This window comes from Nematolebias whitei, chromosome 13 (assembly GCF_014905685.2).
Source record: "Nematolebias whitei isolate Nwh7 chromosome 13, NemWhi1, whole genome shotgun sequence".
In the NCBI taxonomy this organism is placed as follows: domain Eukaryota; kingdom Metazoa; phylum Chordata; class Actinopteri; order Cyprinodontiformes; family Rivulidae; genus Nematolebias; species Nematolebias whitei.
Window position 1 is genome coordinate 44,678,823 of NC_056510.1, and position 19,514 is coordinate 44,698,336.

The 19,514-nt window shown below is 44.2% G+C and overlaps 1 protein-coding gene across 1 annotated transcript in view; it reads right to left on the bottom strand.

Annotated features, from left to right (window-relative positions):
• The window catches only part of cryl1 (crystallin, lambda 1), a 143,717-nt gene that overhangs the window by 32,377 nt on the left and 91,826 nt on the right, over positions 1 to 19,514 (bottom strand). The gene's annotated exons all lie outside the window — the stretch shown is intronic.

Genomic DNA, 19,514 nt, shown 5'->3' on the forward strand with positions numbered 1-19,514 from the left:
CTTCTTTCGGCTGCTCCTTCTTCAGGGGTTGCCACAGTGAACTAAGTCGCACGAAGACTTGACAGTTATTTCTACGTCGGATGTCCTTCCTGACACAACCACAGACACCGAGCTACCACAGCCCTCTGTGTGGAGCAGAGAGCTGCTGTCTAGGACACCCGGAGGTGCAGATGATGGGGGTTAAGGGCCTTGCTCAAGGGCCCAGAGTGGGAAGAATGAGGGTGGGGGCAGGTGTGGGTGCTTCACCAACCCCACCCACATTTTTGATGTTGTCGGTACCAGGGGTTGAACCAGCGATCTTCCGATCACAGGCCCACCTTCTCTAAAATCTGCGCCACCACTCCCCTCTATACTATATATATATATATATATATATATATATATATATATACATACATACAAACCGGATTCCAAAAAAGTTGGGACACTAAACAATTTGTGAATAAAAACTGAATGCAATGATGTGGAGATGGCAAATGTCAATATTTATTCGTAATATAACATAGATGACAGATCAAAAGTTTAATCTGAGTAAATGTAACATTTTAAAGGAAAAATATGTTGATTCAAAATTTCACAGTGTCAACAAATCCCAAAAAAGTTGGGACAAGTAGCAATAAGTGGCTGGATAAAGGAAATTTAACGTAAAACGAACAGCTGGAAAACCATTAACACTAATTAGGTCAATTGACAACATGATTGGGTATAAAAAGAGCTTCTCAGAGTGTCAGTGTCTCTCAGAAGCCAAGATGGTAAGAGGATCACCAATTCCACCATTGTTGCGCAGAAAGATAATGCAGCAATACCAGAATGGTGTTACCCAGCGTAAAATAGCAAAGACTTTTAAGTTATCATCATCAACCGTGCATAACATCATCAAAAGATTCAGAGAATCTGGAACAATCGCTGTGCGTAAGGGTCAAGGCCGTAAAACTCTACTGGATGCTCGTGATCTCCGGGCCCTTAAACGTCACTGCACCTCAAACAGGAATGCCACTGTCAAGGAAATAACAGAATGGGCTCTGGAATACTTCCACAAAGCATTGTCATTGAACACAATCCACCGTGCCATCCGCCGTTGCCAGCTGAAACTCTAAAGTGCAAAGAGGAAGCCATTTCTAAGCAAGCTCAGACGTTTGCACTGGGCCAGGGGTCATTTAAAATGGAGTGTGGCAAAATGGAAGACTGTTCTGTGGTCAGATGAGTCACAATTTGAAGTTCTTTATGGAACACTGGGACACCATGTCATCCGGACCAGAGAGGACAAGGATAGCCCAAGTTGTTATCAACGCTCCGTTCAGAAGCCTGCATCACTGATGGTATGGGGTTGCATGAGCGCTTGTGGCATGGGCAGCTTGCATGTCTGGAAAGGCACCATTAATGCAGAGAACTATGTTCAGGTTCTAGAACAACATATGCTCCCATCTAGACATCATCTCTTTCAGGGAAGACCCTGCATTTTTCAACACGATAATGCCAGACCACATTCTGCAGCAATCACAACATCATGGCTACGTAGGAGAAGGATCCGGGTACTGAAATGGCCAGCCTGCAGTCCAGATCTTTCACCTATAGAGAACATTTGGCACATCATAAAGAGGAAGGTGCGACAAAGAAGGCCCAAGACGATTGAACAGTTAGAGGCCTGTATTAGACATGAATGGGAGAGCATTCCTATTTCTAAACTTGAGAAACTGGTCTCCTCTGTCCCCAGACGTCTGTTGAGTGTTGTAAGAAGAAGGGGGGATGCCACACAGTGGTAAAAATGGACTTGTCCCAACTTTTTTGGGATTTGTTGACACCATGAAATTTGGAAACAACAGATTTTTCCATTAAAATGATACATTCTCTCAGTTTAAACTTTTGATCTGTGATTTGTGTTCTATTCTGAATAAAATGTTAGATGTTGGCACCTCCACATCATTGCATTCAGTTTTTATTCACAATTTGTTTAGTGTCCCAACTTTTTTGGAATCCGGTTTATATATACACTTCCTGGCCAAAAAAAAAGGTCTCCACCTGGATTTAACTCATCAAACAGGTCCGAGCCTCCTGTTGGACTTGTTACTGCATGGACGATTATGTTTCAGCTGCAACAAGTTCTTTACCTCCAACTGGTTCAATGAGTTGCTTCTCATTTCTTCAACAACATGATGAAAGACACATGACGTGGTCGTGGAAAAGATGACGGTCTGTTTGAGAAGGGTCAAATCATTGGCACCAAGCAGAGAAAACATCTAAGGAGATTGTAGAAACTACTAAAACTGGGTTAAGAACTGTCCAACACATTATTAAAAACTGGAAGGACAGTGGGGACCCATCGTCTTCCAGGAAGAAATGTGGCCGGTAATAAATCCTAAATGATCATGATCGACGACCACTTAATAGTTTGGTGAAATCAAATGGAAGAAAAACACCAGCAGCACTCAGGGCTGTGTTTAATAGTGAAAGTAAGAACATTTCCACAAACACAATGTGAAGGAACTCAAGGGACTGGGACTGAACAAATGGGTAGTCTCAAGAGAACCACTAACCAGTGAGGCTAACTGAAAAAAAAAGGCTTCAATTTGCTAGGGAGCATAAAGATTGGACTCTGGAGCAATGGAAGAAGGTCATGTGGTCTGATGAGTCCAGACTGACCCTGTTCCAGAATGATGGTGCATCAGGGTCAGAAGAGAGGCAGGTGAAGTGATGCACCATCATGACTAGTGTCTCGTCATCAATGAAAGATCTTGGTGAAAAATTAATGCAACACTGGATGAAATAGATCTTGTGACGTTGAAGAAGTTTATAGAAACAAAGACACAGTGAATGCATGATGTGATCAAAGATAAAGGCGGTCCAACGAAATATTAGTGTGTGAACTTTTTTTTAATGGCGACTTTTTTTTGGCCAGGCCGTGTATATGGTAAATGGACTGTACTTATATAGCACCTTTCTATCTTATTTCAAGATACTTAAAGCTCTTTACAACAATCTGTGCCTCATTGACCCATTCATACAACACTTTACTAGATCTCTACAAAGATAATTGAACAAATCATTCTCAAGAGACTAATCAGAGCTTTATCATATTCATACACTGATGGGACACACATCAGAGGCAACGAGGGTTCCAGTGTCTTGCCCAGAGACACTTCGGCATGTGACTGCTGGTGGATTCGAACCCTCAACTCTTGCATTGGAGGACGACTGCTCTAACCACTCAGCCACCTGTATATCTATATATAGTCATTTAAGTGAAAACAGGATTTAATGATAAAGCCAGCACTGTTTATTTATTTTTTAATCTTCACTGATTAAAAAAAAGAAATATATATATATATATATATATATATATTTTTTTTTTTTTTTAATAAAAAATATATTTATATATATTTTTATACATAAAATGTTTTTAAAAATCGTTTCCACCCGCCGTTCCTGACCTGTCCTGGTCCGCCCCTCTGCAGGGTCTCGGGGTCCAACCTTCAAGAGCATGTGAGAACGGGGTCCGGGCCCCAGCCTCACATGCTTCTGCGGGTGAGCAGCTCATATGATCCTCCGTGGTGACCAGCGGAGCTTGAAGCATGCGAGTCTGGGGCCCGGGCAGCATTGAGGATCTTCCGCGATGACCGGCGAAGCTTGGAGCCGGGGAGATGACTCTCTGCCCGGCCTGTGGGGGCTCCGAGGCTCCGGTGGAGAGGACCGGGGAGAGTTGAAGAACAGAGTGAGTTGGGGACCGGCAGAGTAGCCACCAAGCACAAAAAATGCCTGCACTTCAGCATTAGACCACGGTGCTGTCCTTATTGTTTTTAAAATCTTTAAAATAGGTCCAGTCGCTCATCGAGTTCACGTTATTAGGGGAGTGGTGGAGCAGAGGTTAGATAAGATGGGCCTGTGATCGGAAACTCGCAGGTTCAACTCCTGGTACTGTTGACATCAAAGTGTGGATGGGAAAGGTGAAACACACACACCTGCCTCTACCCTCATTTGCACCACTCTGGGCCCATGAGCAAAGCCCTTAACCCCCATCATTTGCTCCCAAAAACAGGTCTCTCTTGAAAATGAGTTCTCGTGACTCAAAGAGACTACCTGCATAAATAAAGGGTAAATGAAAAAAATAAAAATAAAAATAATTAAAAAATATATATATATGTTGCAGCACGGTGGCGCAACTGGTAGAGCTGCTGCCTCTCAGCGAGCAGGTCCCTGGTTCAAACCCCGGTCCAGGGGCCTTTCTGGGTGGAGTTTGCATGTTCTCTCCGTGCATGTGTGGGTTTTCTCCGGGTGCTCCGGTTTCCTCCCACAGACCAAAAACATGCATGTTAGGCTGATTGGTAACTCTAAATTGTCCCTAGGTGTGAGTGAGAAAGTGAATGGTTGTTTGTCTCGTTTGTCTCTATGTGGCCCTGTGATGGACTTGCGACCTGTCCAGGGTGTCCCCCGCCCCTCACACAATGATTGCTGGACATGGGCACCGGCGACCCCCGTGACCCAAAATGGAACAAGCGGGTAAAGATAATGGATGGATGGATGGATGGATATATATATGTTGCAAATGGCAGATCTTTTTGTTGAGAAAATTTCTCAAACCACCAGTGACTCCACCCCCTGACCAATCAGTAATCGACAGTGTTCTGACGTCACGATTCGGTGCCAGTTCGGCTTGCTTGGAATCCCAGAGAAATGGTTTCTGAAAAAAGGGACCGGTTCCAAGAATCGATACTAATCAAAAAGCCTTGGAACCGTGCCGAATCGAACTGTGCTGTACCATTACTAATGGAAAAGGGGCATAAGTCCTCGTTGTCTCTTTCACTGGGCCTGACAGGCTGTATAATCTGGTAGAAGGAAATGTTGCCACAGGAAGATCAATATCACATTCACATGGTCTATGAGGTGGAAGGGGAAGGGCTAATTGGTTGTTAAATGAGTCAGCAAGATTGAGGTATATGGGCGATATATTAATCAGATCAGGATTGTTTTTGTGCTCACTCATCCAAACTGGAGACTGTGGAACGCAAACACATTAATACTTCTCCATACATCTTTGACTTTAACCCTCCACTCTCTTTTAAGTCCAATTTATTGTAGGGTTATATTTTCCCTGCCAGGGGTACTCAAGTAGGGAAGGAAAAGGGAAGGAAAACACACAAAAAAAAAACCCCACCCTGTTCATGATGATTTATGGAGATGTCAAAATAGTCTTCCAGTCTTAGGAGATGTTGTTGTTAAAGTCTATCATGTGAGGACAGCTATGGATATGGGATGAGCCAGGTACCACAGGAATTTATAGCTGGTCCACCACTTTCTGACTTATAAGATATATAATATGTAATAATATAATACATTACATTAGTAATAATATATAAGATATGCTACGCTCCAGAGTCAACTAAGGACAACACAGGGAGGTTAATGGTGCTTTGCCACGGTCTCTACACTCATCGATTCTGCACCACATTGCACCAGTTAAGAGGCTGCTCTCTGCCTGTATCCACACCCATTCATTCCGGTTTATGGGACCTCCTTGTTTGTGGTTCCAAGTGAACTGCTCCTAGATGATGATTTTGACGTAAGCACAGTCGTTGATTGTCCAGCAGGAATATGCCACTGGATGACCCGCCCAACAAAACTGCAAACTACAACTTCGTCTTCAAAATTCTTCTTCTCACTTTCAAAGCTATCCACAACCTTTCCCCTCCGTACCTATCTGACCTCCTACACATCTCCATCCCCTCTCGCTCTCTAAGATCCTCCTCTTCACTATACCTCCATGTACCCTCTGCCCGCCTCTCCACCATGGGCAGCAGGGCCTTCACCTGCTCTGCCCCTCATCTCTGGAACTCTCTACCCCCTGACTTAAGAAACACCACCTCTCTTTCTATATTCAAGACTGCTCTGAAAACACATCTCTTTAGACTTGCTTATCCTTAACTTTGCTGTATGTATTTTATATTCTTTACGCATTTTATATTCTGTATGTATTGTATATTCTTTATGTATTTTATATTCTTTATTCCTGTTGATCTTTGTTCTTACTGTAAAGTGTCCTTGGGTGTCATGAAAGGCGCTTTTTAAATAAAATTATTATTATTATTATCTGAACCACCACTGTCTCTCTGATTATGTTGAGTGTGCTGTTTTTGTTATTTTCTGGTATGGAAGCTCCAAAAATAGTGTCTGGACCAGTGATGAGGTACAGACCTTCCTACCTTTATGGGCCAATGTAAGGATTCAGCGTGAGCTGGATGGTGCCACAAGAAATTAGCGCATTTACAGAGAGATATCGGAGATTATTGGAGCAGTATAGCTACACCCGGAATCATAAGCAGTGCCGGGATAAGCTAAAGCAGGGGTTCAGTGGTGGCTCGTCAATAGGGGGCGCTAGGGCACCACCCCACCACTCAAACCACTCATATATTATCTTGTAGACAGAAAATAAATAAATAAATATGAAATAAAATATCCTCGTATATATATATATATAGCTTTCAAAATACATGTATATATTTTTTAGCTGTGCAAGATAAATATTTTATAGTTAATGATGAGTAAAGTTGTTTCTTTCAAAAACGGTGTCTCTGATTGATGATGTAGTTGTTTCTGGTTGATGACGTAGTTGTTTCTTTTAAAAACGTCTCTGACTGATTACGTAGTTCCGCCCTGGGGGCGCTAGAATCTTTGCCCATAGACTCTTGTTAAAAGTTATACATGTGCAGTTAGCTCCTCTTTAGTACAAGAGATAGGAAGATTCTGGGCGCACCTCTCCTGTGCCTGGGCTCATGGTCGAACGGTGCCATCGTGCTTCCAGTCCCGGAACAGTTTTTTTTGTTTGTCCTGGAACAGATCGTGCAGTGACACTCACAACCAGGCTAGCTGCTGCAGGTAGGCTTTAAGCCATTGAAAGCACTTTATCTAATGCATATGTTGCCATTTCTGAGTGATATGCCTCTCAACTTTTAGACGTCTCTGTTTGTGAATAAACCTTCAGCTGACTGTGTATTCTAAAAGTGGGAACTGGTGAGTTTATTTCTTTGTTTGTTTATGGAGCTAGCATGCTAGCACTAGCCTCCAGGTTATTGTATTGGGCTATGAGCTAAATTAGTGCTACATTGCTACATTTATTTGAATGTGCTTATAGAAAAAACAATTATCAAACATTAATATTCTATACTAAATGTTACTGATAGTATTCTACTATTTCTCAACACCTGCATTTGTATTGATTTGGATAATGAAAAATAAGCCTCTTGCAAGTAACTAGCTCCTAGTATTATAACAGTGAAGCATTTAAATTGAAGGTACATTGAGATGGTGAAATGCTATATGTGCTAAAGTGCAATATTAAGACCTTTAATATTGGGAATATTTAAGAGTACTCAAATAATGAGCTTGAGTCTATTTATATTATGAACATATTACTTTAGTAATGATGATAAAACATGTACATGTATTGCTTATATTTATGATGGTTTTTGAAATTGATAAAACCCAGGGTTATTGATTAATGGGTCTGTTTCACATAGGCCAGGTTCCTGTCTATTGCTGAGGATAGAGAGCTAACATAGCTAGTTTTGAACCAGGAGATCGGTTGAATCCCCATAACTCCTTCCAGTGCGATAGGAGGCGCTTTTAGCCGTTCTGTATGTGTGTGTGTATATTTTGGAGTTACAGCCCTCCCTGGAGAAAACTCCACCAGTTGTCACTGAAGGGGTTCTCAAACTTTGTGGGTTCAGGGAACCCTTACAGGGAAGAAAAAGTTTCAGGGACCCCTCATAACCCTCAAGTTTATTGCTGGCAAATAATTTTCTTCAATTTGTCTCTTTAATGCAATGTAAATATTTGTGTAAATAGGTTCAACACCGCACCACCAACCTACACCTGATAACATCTGGCAACCACCATGAGAACATTAATTTCTTTGTTTTCGATTCACCTCATGACCAATTGATTTTGGGGTATCCCTGGTTGAAGCTCCACAACCCTCACATTAATTGGGAGCTTGGCAGGATAGAGAAATGGAGTGGGAGGTGTTTAAAACACTGCCTACGCTCTGGGATCACTAACCCCACTAAACAAGATGCCAACGTCGAAGAGATGGATCTAACTTCCATCCCGCCCGAGTATCACGATCTCTCTCCAGTATTTAGCAAGCAGAAAGCTTTGTCTCTGCCGCCGCACCGACCCTACGACTGCGCCATAGACCTTTTCCCGGGCGCTCCCTTACCGGCCAGCCGCCTGCACAACCTCTCGGGCCCAGAGAGGGATTATATGAAAAATTACATTGAGGAATCACTTGATTCAGGAATCATTCGTCCTTCCACCTCCCTGGTAGGGGCAGGTTTTTTCTTTGTGTCCAAAAAGGATAAAACCCTCCGCCCTTGTATCGATTACCGGGGATTAAATAGTATTACAATCAAAAACAAGTATCCTCTTCCCCTCATAGATTCCATACACGAGCAGTTACAGTCAGCTACTATCTTCACAAAATTAGACTTGCGAAACGCCTACCACTTGGTACGCATAAAGGAAGGCGACAAATGGAAGACAAACTTCCGAATCCCGTTAGGCCACTTCGAATATCTTGTTATGCCGTTTGGTCGCACTAACGCCCCTGCCGTCTTCCAGGCGCTAGTGAATGACGTGCTTAGAGACTTCTTAGGAGACTTGGTTTTTGTATACCTCAATGACATTTTAATTTACTCACGTGACAAAGAGGAGCACATCAGAAGGGTCAGAACTGTACTTCAGCGTTTATATGAGAATCAATTATTCGTCAAAGGTGAAAAATGTGAGTTTCATGCTTCTTCAGTTCCTTTTCTGGGGTTTATTTTCGGGGAGGGGCATTATCGTACCGATCCTGAGAAGATTAGAGCAGTAGTCGAATGGCCCATTCCAGAGACTCGCAAACAGCTTCAGCGTTTTTTAGGTTTTGCAAACTTTTACAGACCTTTATCAGGGACTACAGCCGTATTGCCGCACCACTCTCTCAGCTTACTTCCATTAATAGAAACTTCAAATGGACTACAGAAGCAAACACGGCTTTCAATAGACTGAAACAACTCATCTCTTCCTCACCCATCCTCTGCCATCCTGACCATGAACGCCAGTTCATCCTAGAGGTGGACGCCTCCGACACTGGGGTAGGGGCAGTCCTCTCTCAGAGATCCCCCAGAGACAATAAAGTACACCCCTGTGCCTTCTTTTCTCGGCATCTGTCCCAAGCCGAGCGTAATTATGATGTGGGTAACCACGAACTACTGGCCGTCAAACTGGCCTTGAAGAATGGCGTCACTGGTTGGAAGGCACTGTGACTCCCTTCCTTATCTGGACCGATCACAAGAACCTGACTTATCTAAGGGATGCTAGGAGATTAACTCCCAGACAGGCACGATGGTCCTTATTTTACAATCGGTTTAATTACATTTTGACTTTTAGACCAGGCTTGAAAAATATCAAGCCAGATGCTCTGTCACGTCAATTCTCTCCTCCAGACGTTCCCGAGCCCGAGGAACACATCGCTCCTCCCACATGCATCGTCGGGGCTCTCATATGACCCATTGAGCAGAAGGTCCGCGATGCCCACAAGGAGGAGCTCGACCCCGACCTGGGACCCCCCGGAACCCTGTTCGTCCCCTCTATCATGAGGTCAAAGGTACTGGAGTGGGTTCACACAAATAAACTTTCTTGTCACCCAGGAGTAACACACACGTTGTCCCTAACAAAGACCCACTTCTGGTGGCCGACGCTTGTACAAGACGTCAAGGACTTTGTTGCTGCTTGTGCCACATGCGCCCGTAACAAGTCAGGTAACCACCCCCGGCCGGAATCTTACAACCACTGCCCTCACCCAGCCGTCCTTGGTCCCACATATCGGTGGATTTTGTCACAGGACTTCCCCTGTCCGAAGGAAACACGGTCATATTAACTGTCATTGACAGATTCTCTAAGTCTGCACATTTCATTCCTCTAATAAAGTTACCATCCGCTCTTGAGACCGCACAACTATTAGTTCAGCATGTTTTTCGTATCCACGGCCTTCCCTCCGACATTGTCTCTGACCGTGGTCCACAGTTTACTTCTCAGGTTTGGCGTTCGTTTTGTAACACCCTGGGGGCATCTTCAAGCCTAACTTCGGGCTACCACCCGCAGTCAAACGGCCAGGCTGAAAGGTGCAACCAAGAACTCGAGAACACCCTTCGTTGCGTTGTGGAGAGCAACCCTTCAGCCTGGTCTCAACATCTGGTGTGGGTGGAGTATGCCCACAACGCTCACAGATCCACAGCCACAGGTATGTCTCCTTTTGAAGCCTCTCTGGGTTACCTGCCCCCCCTGTTTCCTAGTCTAGAGACGGACATCATGGTGCCGTCTGTCCAGCACCACTTCTGTAGATGTCGACGCGTTTGGCTGCAAACAAGAGCAGCCCTCCTGCGCACTGCGCCCCAAAATAAGAGGTTCGCCGACCGACACCGCTCCTCCGCTCCGTCCTATCAGGTGGGTCAAAAAGTGTGGCTCTTGACAAGAGACATACAGTTAAAGGACATCCCCAGAAAGATGGCCCCACGTTTCATAGGTCCCTTCATCATCACCAAGATAATCAACCCCACAGCAGTCCGCCTTCAACTCCCCGGCTCCATGATGATCCACCCCACATTCCACGTCTCACAGATAAAACCAGTCTCCAAGAGTCCACTGTGCCCACCTGCTAACCTCCCTCCACCCGCCCGGTTGATCGACAATCACCCCGCCTTCACGGTTCGTGCCATTTTGGACGTCAGACGTCGAGGCAGGGGATTCCAGTATCTCGTTGACTGGGAAGGATACGGCCCGGAGGAGAGATCCTGGATCCCCCGCTCATTCATCTTGGACCCAAGTCTCATCACGACCTTCTTCAGAGCACACCCCGAGAAGCGCCTCAGGTCGCCTGGAGGCGATTCTTGAGGGGGGGTAATGTGAGAGTAGCACTGGCTGCAGCTCCAAGATGGCCGCTGATGATCAACACCTGGCGGTCATCTCCCTGACGAGCTCCTACCACTACTTAAGGCTGCAGTCAAGTCTACTCGATGCTGGAGCATTGATTCCCTCCTGGTACTGATGCTCTCAGCCCTTTGTTTCTAAAGTATTTGAAATACTTACCTTGTGGTTTTTGTGCCAGCAGCTCCTCGTTTGCTGTGCCCGTTCCAGTCCTGGTCACTCAGTTCCTGTCTGGTCTCTCATGCCTTGCCTTCCGGATCTTGGATACCCATGCTCTGTCTTTGGGACTCATGCCTTCTGGACCCGTTGAACTCACTCCAGTATCCAGGAAGCTGTAGGACAAAAACAACAAATTCGGTATCAACTCAACTGTGTCACTTACCTGCTCCTGCCTAAAGACTATTCCCATCTTCCCGGAGTTCCGGTCCCAGGGCCTGTACATATTGTACAGGTCCTTCTCAAAAAATTAGCATATTGTGATAAAAGTCATTATTTTCCATAATGTAATGATAAAAATGAAACTTTCATATATTTCAGATTCATTGCACACCAACTGAAATATTTCAGGTCTTTAATTGTTTTAATACTGATGATTATGGCATACAGCTCATGAAAACCCAAAATGCCTGTCAAAAAAATTAGCATATTTCATCCCAACAATGAAAGACACGTGTTTTAATACAAAAAACGCCAACATTCAAATAATCATGTTCAGTTATGCACTCAATACTTAGTTGGGAATCCTTTTGCATGAATGACTGCTTCAAAGCGGCGTGGCATGGAGGCAATCAGCCTGTGGCACTGCTGAGGTGTTATGGAGGCCCAGGATGCTTCGATAGCAGCCTTAAGCTCATCCAGAGTGTTGGGTCTTGCGTCTCTCAACTTTCTCTTCACAATATCCCACAGGTTCTCTATGGGGTTCAGGTCAGGAGAGTTGGCAGGCCAATTGAGCACAGTAATACCATGGTCAGTAAACCATTTACCAGTGGTTTTGGCACTGTGAGCAGGTGCCAGGTTGTGCTGAAAAATGAAATCTTCATCTCCATAAAGCTTTTCAGCAGATGGAAGCATGAAGTGCTCCAAAATCTCCTGATAGCAAGCTGCATTGACCCTGCCCTTGATAAAACACAGTGGACCAACACCAGCAGCTGACATGGCACCCCAGACCATCACTGACTGTGGGTGCTTCACACTGGACTTCTGGCATTTTGGCATTTCCTTCTCTCCAGTCTTCCTCCAGAATCTGGCACCTTGATTTCCGAATGACATGCAAAATTTGCTTTCAGCCAAAAAAAGTACTTTGGACCACTGAGCAACAGTCCAGTGCTGCTTCTCTGTAGCCCAGGTCAGGCGCTTCTGCCGCTGTTTCTGGTTCATAAGTGACTTGACCTGGGGAATGCAGCACCTGTAGCCCATCTCCTGCACACGCCTGTGAATGGTGGCTCTGGATGTTTCTACTCCAGACTCAGTCCACTGCTTCCGCAGGTCCCCCAAGGTCTGGAATCGGCCCTTCTCCACAATCCTCCTCAGAGTCCGGTCACCTCTTCTCGTTGTGCAGCGTTTTCTGCCACACTTTTCCCTTCCCACAGACTTCCCACTGAGGTGCCTTGATACAGCACTCTGGGAACAGCCTATTCGTTCAGCAATTTCTTTCTGTGTCTTACCCTCTTGCTTGAGGGTGTCAATGATGGCCCTCTGGACAGCAGTCAGGTCAGAAGTCTTACCCATGATTGCGGTTTTGAGTAATGAACAAGGCTGGGAGTTTTTAAAAGCCTCAGGAATCTTTTGCAGGTGTTTAGAGTTACGTCGTTGATTCAGATGGTTAGGTTAATAGCTCGTTTAGAGAAACTTTTCATGATATGCTAATTTTTTGGGACAGGCATTTTGGGGTTTTCATGAGCTGTATGCCATAATCAGCAGTATTAAAACAATTAAAGACCTGAAATATTTCAGTTGGTGTGCAATGAATCTGAAATATATGAAAGTTTCATTTTTATCATTACATTATGGAAAATAATGACCTTTATCACAATATGCTAATTTTTTGAGAAGGACCTGTATATATCGAACTAAATAAATAACACCTTTTGAATCCTGAGTGTTGAGTCATTCTGGGTCTCGTTACAACTGGGTTGCCCGAAATTACAACAGAATATAGACATAAAACGATGCAGATAATGACGACAAACCAGTGTGGAGCATACAGGATCAAAACACAGATCATCTTGTGCTGAAAGCTATTGAATAGTAGTGAGTTTTTAAACGGGACTTGAAAACCGAGAGGGAGGGGGCCTGTCTGACAAGCAGAGGTAACTCGTTCCAGAGTCTTGGTCCTGCTACAGAGAAGGCCCTGTCACCTCTGCGCTTAAAACGAGTTCCTGGAACTGTGAGGAGCAACTGGTCCACTGACCTCAGGGAGCGTGGTGGGACATACAGTTGTAGCAAATCAGAGAGATGGGGGGGGGGGGGGGGGGACACTGTTCAGTGATTTGTAGACATACATGAGTATTTTGAACTGGATTCGAAAGTGAACCAGTAACCAGTGCAGTGAGGCCAAAACTGGTGTAATGTGCTCTCTTTTGCCTGTACTGGTTAAAAATCGGGCTGCTGCATTCTGGACCAGTTGTAGTTGTGCAATGGAGGTCTGACTGATACCAAACAGGAGCGAATTGCAGTAATCAAGCCTAGATGTAATGAATCCATGTATTATTGTCTCCAGGTTCTTTTTGGACAATATGGGCTTCAGTTTAGACAGCCGCCTCAGTTGGAAGAAGCATGATTTTACAATCATGTTTACATGATTGTTAAGTTTCAGGGAAGGGTCCATTATCACGCCCAGATTAGTGACTCTTTGTTTTTCTGACAGGGTTAGAGTGGAAAGGTCGATGCAGTAGTTTGTGATCGTGTCGTTGGGAGGGAACAACATGACTTCAGACTTCTTTTCATTGAAACTTAAGAAGTTTAAAGCCATCCAGTCCCTGATGTCAGCCAGGCAGTTGAGCAGTGATTGAATAGAGCATGTACCATTGTGTCTTAGGGGGAAGTAAATTTGACAGTCATCGGCATAGATGTGGAAGGGCATGTTGTGTTTCCGGAAAATAGCACCAAGCGGCAGCAGGTATAAAGCGAATAGGAGGGGACCCAGTATGGACCCCTGCGGAACCCCCCATTTAAGCTCTGCCTCTGCGGAACTAAAATCCTTGATGGAGACACAAAAGGATCTGTCAGTGAGGTAAGATCTGAAGCAATTGAGGGCTGATCCTGTGATGCCCACCCACTGCTCCAACCTAGCAATGAGGATCTCATGGTCGATGGTGTCAAAGGCGGCTGGGAAGTCCAACAGGACAAGCAGCACAGAATCACCGGTATCTGTGAATCTGAAGATGTCGTTAAAGACCTTCAGCAGGGCAGTTTCAGTGCTGTGGAGAGGTTTAAAGCCAGATTGGAAAAGCTCTAAGATGGCGTGATCCTCCAGGAAGCACTTCAACTGGGACTCGACTATTTTCTCCAGTACTTTACAAACAAATGGGAGTTTGAAGACAGGCCGGTAGTTGGAAATGACTGAGGGGGTCAAGGTTTGGTTTTTTCAGGAGAGGCTGGACGGCAGCATGTTTAAAGGTTTTTGGCACCACGCCAGTGGATAAACTACTGTTTACTATGGCAAGAATGGACGGACCTAGAGTTGGAAAAACCTCCTTTAGTAGTCGAGGGGGGACCACATCAAAGGGGGAGCCAGAAGGTTTCAAGCTGCACATGACCTGCTCTAGAGAAGATAGAGTGATGGGTTCAAAATGGTCAAATGGAGCTACAGATTGAGGTGGGATGGATGGGTCATGAGTTGGAGGGGAAATGAGAGCCCAGGTGGTTGCAATTTTTTCCAAAAAGAAATGTAAGAAGTTGTCGCACAGCTCAGTTGAGGCTTCCAGAGGTGATGGTTCAGTGAGGTGGAGAACAGAGTTTAGGGTGGAAAAGAGGACACGTGGGTTGTGAGAGTTTGAGGTAATTATATCAGAGAAGTATTTTGATTTAGCAGCTTTTACTGTTTTCTGATAACAGCACCAACTCTCTTTAAGTATCTGGAAAGAGACCTGCAGCCTGTCTTTCCTCCACTTTCGCTCCGCCCTCCTACATTGCTGCCTAGCGGCTTGGTGATGTCACTCAGCCAAGGTTCAGCTCTGAGTTTTGATTTTTTGGTTTTAACAGGTGCGACATGATCCATAGTCTTTAAGCAGACAGAGTTGAACTGGGATGTCAGCTCCTCAGTGGTGGTGAGAAACACTGGGGCCTGAATTATCATTTCAGAGTTATAAACATCTGTGCAACGTGTGGCAGTGAAGTGGTTAATGGTCCGAGTGCGACGTGCAGGAATGAATGGCTTAGGAGTTAAGATGGGAGAGGGTGAACTCAAACTGGACTGGCATGTGGTCTGAAAAAACATTATCACCAATAACAAGATTACTAACAGTCATATCATGAGTTAAAACAAGGTCCAGTGTATGTCCACGCTCTTGGGTGGGACCGTTTACATGCTGAGTTAAATTAAATGAGTCCAATAAATCTGAAAAGTCCTTAACCAAGGGCTTCTCAGGACAGCACACGTGCAAATTAAAGTCACCAATAATGAAAAGATACTCATATTTTGGTGTGATTTCAGCCAAGAAGTCAGAAAACTCATTTATGAAATTCTTAGAGCGAGGTGGGCGGTAGACGAGTGCAAATAACGTCGGCGGTGAATGGCCGAGTTCAAAGACGCTCAGCTCAAAGCTGGCGTGGGAAACTGGGATGGGCAGTTGTTTACAGTCAAAAGTTGATTTGAATATTGTTAATAATCCACCACTGCGCTGGCCTGATGGCCGCGGGGCGTTAAAACACAGACAGTGCGGTGGCAGTAATTCCGTCAAGGCGCTGGACTCACCCGGAGACATCCAAGTCTCTGTGATGCACAGCAAGTGCAAATCGTGCTCTTGAAAGTAATCCCTGAGGATAAAAGTTTTGTTGGTAACAGATCTTGCGTTGACCAAACACATCCGGATAATAACCGAAGTGGAGCCAGCAGCGGTGAAGTTAGCGCATGCTAATGACCGCAGGTTTTCAACAACAGCCCTTCCAGGTCGGTCCGAGCTGCGCAACGGCTGACAACTAAAGCTGGTTACCTGGTCCGGACACGCGGGAAGCTGGAGACCATGACCGCCAGCTGAAGAGGAAGATGCGGCGTGCAGAGCTTTCAGCTTCACCAGCTGACCAGCGTGTTTTCCCCGGTGTCTGAAGCGAGATCTCCAGGCAGGGAGGTGAGGAGCGCAGCGAAGGTAAGCTGGCAAGTCTGCCAGCAGCCAGCAGGGGGGGGGGGGGGTCCAGAGGTACGCTGATAATGGTCCAAATAAGCGACTTCAGTGGCAGAAAAACGAAGATTCAAAAGTTGTTGTCTGTCATACACCAGCAGAGAGTTGATGTCACAGATGTGAAATGCAAAAAACAAAAATAATCCGAACACCATCAGCAGAGGTGGATTGCAAGCCATATACACGGGCGCCATCTTACCGGAAGATTTTGAGCAAGCATGAAGGCGACAGTGGAAAGAAAAACTCCCTCATGAGGAAGAAACCTTTAGCAGAACCAGGATCAGGACAAGAGGACCATCTGCTTCGACCAACTGGGTTTGGTAGGAATAGATACACAATGGCAGGTCAAGTATCACATGTTAAGATAGAAATAGTATCAAATGAAAACTGTTCAATTTTAACAATTAATTAAGGAAATGAGGTCAATTTGTCCTCTAGTAGTCTAAGCCTATAGCAGCATAACATGCCGACTCTAACTATAGGATTTATCAACAAGGAAAGTCTTAATCCTAGTTTTAAAACTGGACAATGTGTCAGCCTCATGGACAGAAACTGGAAGTTGGTTCCACAAGAGAGGAGCCTGAGAACTGAAAGATCTGCCTCCCATTCTGCTGCTGGAAACTCTAGGAACTACAAATAAACCTGCATTCTTAATAATAAATAACTAATAAATAATAACAATAAATAAATAACAATGAAATAATAACTATGCTCAACCTTTCACCTTTCAACAAAATGACACTCAAAGATTTGAACTATTCCTGTTTTGAGGTGGTATACTTTTCAGAACCTAAATGAACAGACAATTGTTATTTGTAGTACTTCTGGCAATGTTTAAACTTTAAAAAGTCAGAAGTGAAGATTGTAACTTGTGTCTTTTTCAGGTCACAGCTGAAAATGAACTGGAGTTTACCAGTGGTTACATTATTTGCCACTTGTAACCCACAGTGCAGGAAACTGTGACATCTAACATGGTCAAGTCCAGCTTTTATCACCTGAGACAACTGGCCAAGGTGAAACCATTCCTGACACAACATCATTTTGAGATTTTAATCCATGCTTTCATCACAACTCGTCTGGAATATTGCAATTCACTTTAAGTGGGCCTGAGCCAGTTGTAGTGACTCGACTTCAGCTGGTTCAGAACGCTGCTGCTCATCTTTTAACTGGCACCAGAAAACGAGAGCACATCACCCCTGTCTTAAAATCACTACACTGGCTCCCAGTTTGTTTACGGATTAATTTTAAGGTTCTTTTGTTTGTATTCAAATGTCTTCATGGGCTCGCCCCACAGTATCTGCCCTACCTTCTCCAGCCGTACAATCCCTCACGCTCTCTTAGGTCAGCTGATCAGCTGCTGTTGGCCGTCCCAAAGTCCAACAGGAGGCTGAGAGGTGACCGAGCGTTCTCAGTTGCTGCCCTGAACTGTGGAACGAGCTGCCTCTGCACGTCAGACAAGCTGACTCACTTCCTGCTTTTAAATCTGCTCTGAAGACTCATTTTTTCTCTTTGGCTTTTAACGCAGCTTGAAATGTTGGCTTTACTGCTTTATGTTATTTGTTTTATTGTTGCTACTGTTTGCTGTTTTATGATTTGGTAGTTCATTACTTTTATGGTATTTGTTGAGTTCATAGTTTTTATGCTTGTATGTGTTAGTGTACAGCACAACGGTGTTGTTTTAAAGTGCTTTATAAATAAAGTTGTATTGTATTGTATCTAAACAGGAAGATTTCCATTGTCTTTAGATCTTTTTCTTCTTCAAATTCATCACTGTCAACTTTTGCAACTGTTTTAACAAAGTCAAGTATCTGTTGAAGAAGTGAGTCAAACTGGCTTTGTGTTTTTAAAAACGGTTTTGTGTCTCCCTTTGGGCTCCAGACAGCAGCTTTAAGTAGATCATTCCTTTAAAGAACAGTGTTCTGTTGTGCAGCTTAATGACTTCCAAAAGTATTTAGGTAAAAGCACAAACAGAAACAGCCTTAGTTCCTCAGTATCTGATTGGACACATCTAAAGGCTTGAACTTAGAACAGAGGTAGGTCTAAACAAGCTTTTGAGACCATGATCTTACATATTCTGCTTCTTAAGTTAAAAAAAATGTCTTAAAAAAGATTCAGAGGTTTAACTACAGGTACAGCTGGCACTTGGTGTGAAGGCTGTGATGAGAGCTGTGTGAGTTTTGAGTTACTGGTGTGAGCGAGTGCATTCAGCTACCCATCAAAAGCCTGCTTTGTTCAGCCAGTTTACTGTGTGTGTGCGCTCAGTCAGAATTACTCTCTGGGTTTCACACTGCTCTTTGATATTCTCCATCTCTCTGAGGTTTCACTCTCACTGACGCATACACAGGACCATCACAGCATGAGAAACCATGTTTGTTGGATTCTCAAACCACTGATGTTACAGGAGTTGTTTTGAGGACCTCAAACTGGACATATGTAATTTTTCATTCAACCTTTATTTCTACGGTTAGTCTCTTGAGCAACGAGGACTCATTTACCAGAGACCTGTTTTTAACAAAGAACACAGGTGAGGTACAAACAACAGTAGACAATCATATAAAAGTATATAAAATCAAAAGTAAATAAAATAAATGATATAAAAACAAAACAAAAACAGCTACATTATGAAGTGATGTAAAACACTAAAAACAGGAACATGTCTGTGTTGGTTTTCACCAGGAACTCAACAGATGTTTAAAATCCCTTAGAGTGGTTAAAGTCGACATCTTCAGATTTTTTGCAAGATATTCCAGGATACAGAAGTGGAGTAGGAGAAGGCCCTTTTGCCAAGTTCAATCCACACTGAGGAGACACTGCAGGTAATTATTTCTTGAGAGGACACGCTGTAGCTGCACTGACAAAGTGACATATAGGAGGAGATGTATGGTAAATGGTAAATGGACTGTGCTTATGGATTAATTATGGATTATATGGATTACTCTGTGCTTCGAGCTCTCAGACTCAGATGCTTTGTGAGCTGAACCGTAAGCTGGACACGATTTCTGAGAATCGTGGGCCACTTGCAGCTCCTAGGACTCTCCGGCATGAAGGAATCGACCTTGGAGAAGGCTAACAAGCACGGAGCGGCGGAATGTCCACAAATCTGGCTGTCTGGATTTGCCATTGCAGTGAATCAGCAGAACTGAAGACAGACATGACATCAATAGTCGTCTGCCCAAAACAATTGTTGTTTATCTGAATTTGGCTGCCCCGCTGGCCTTC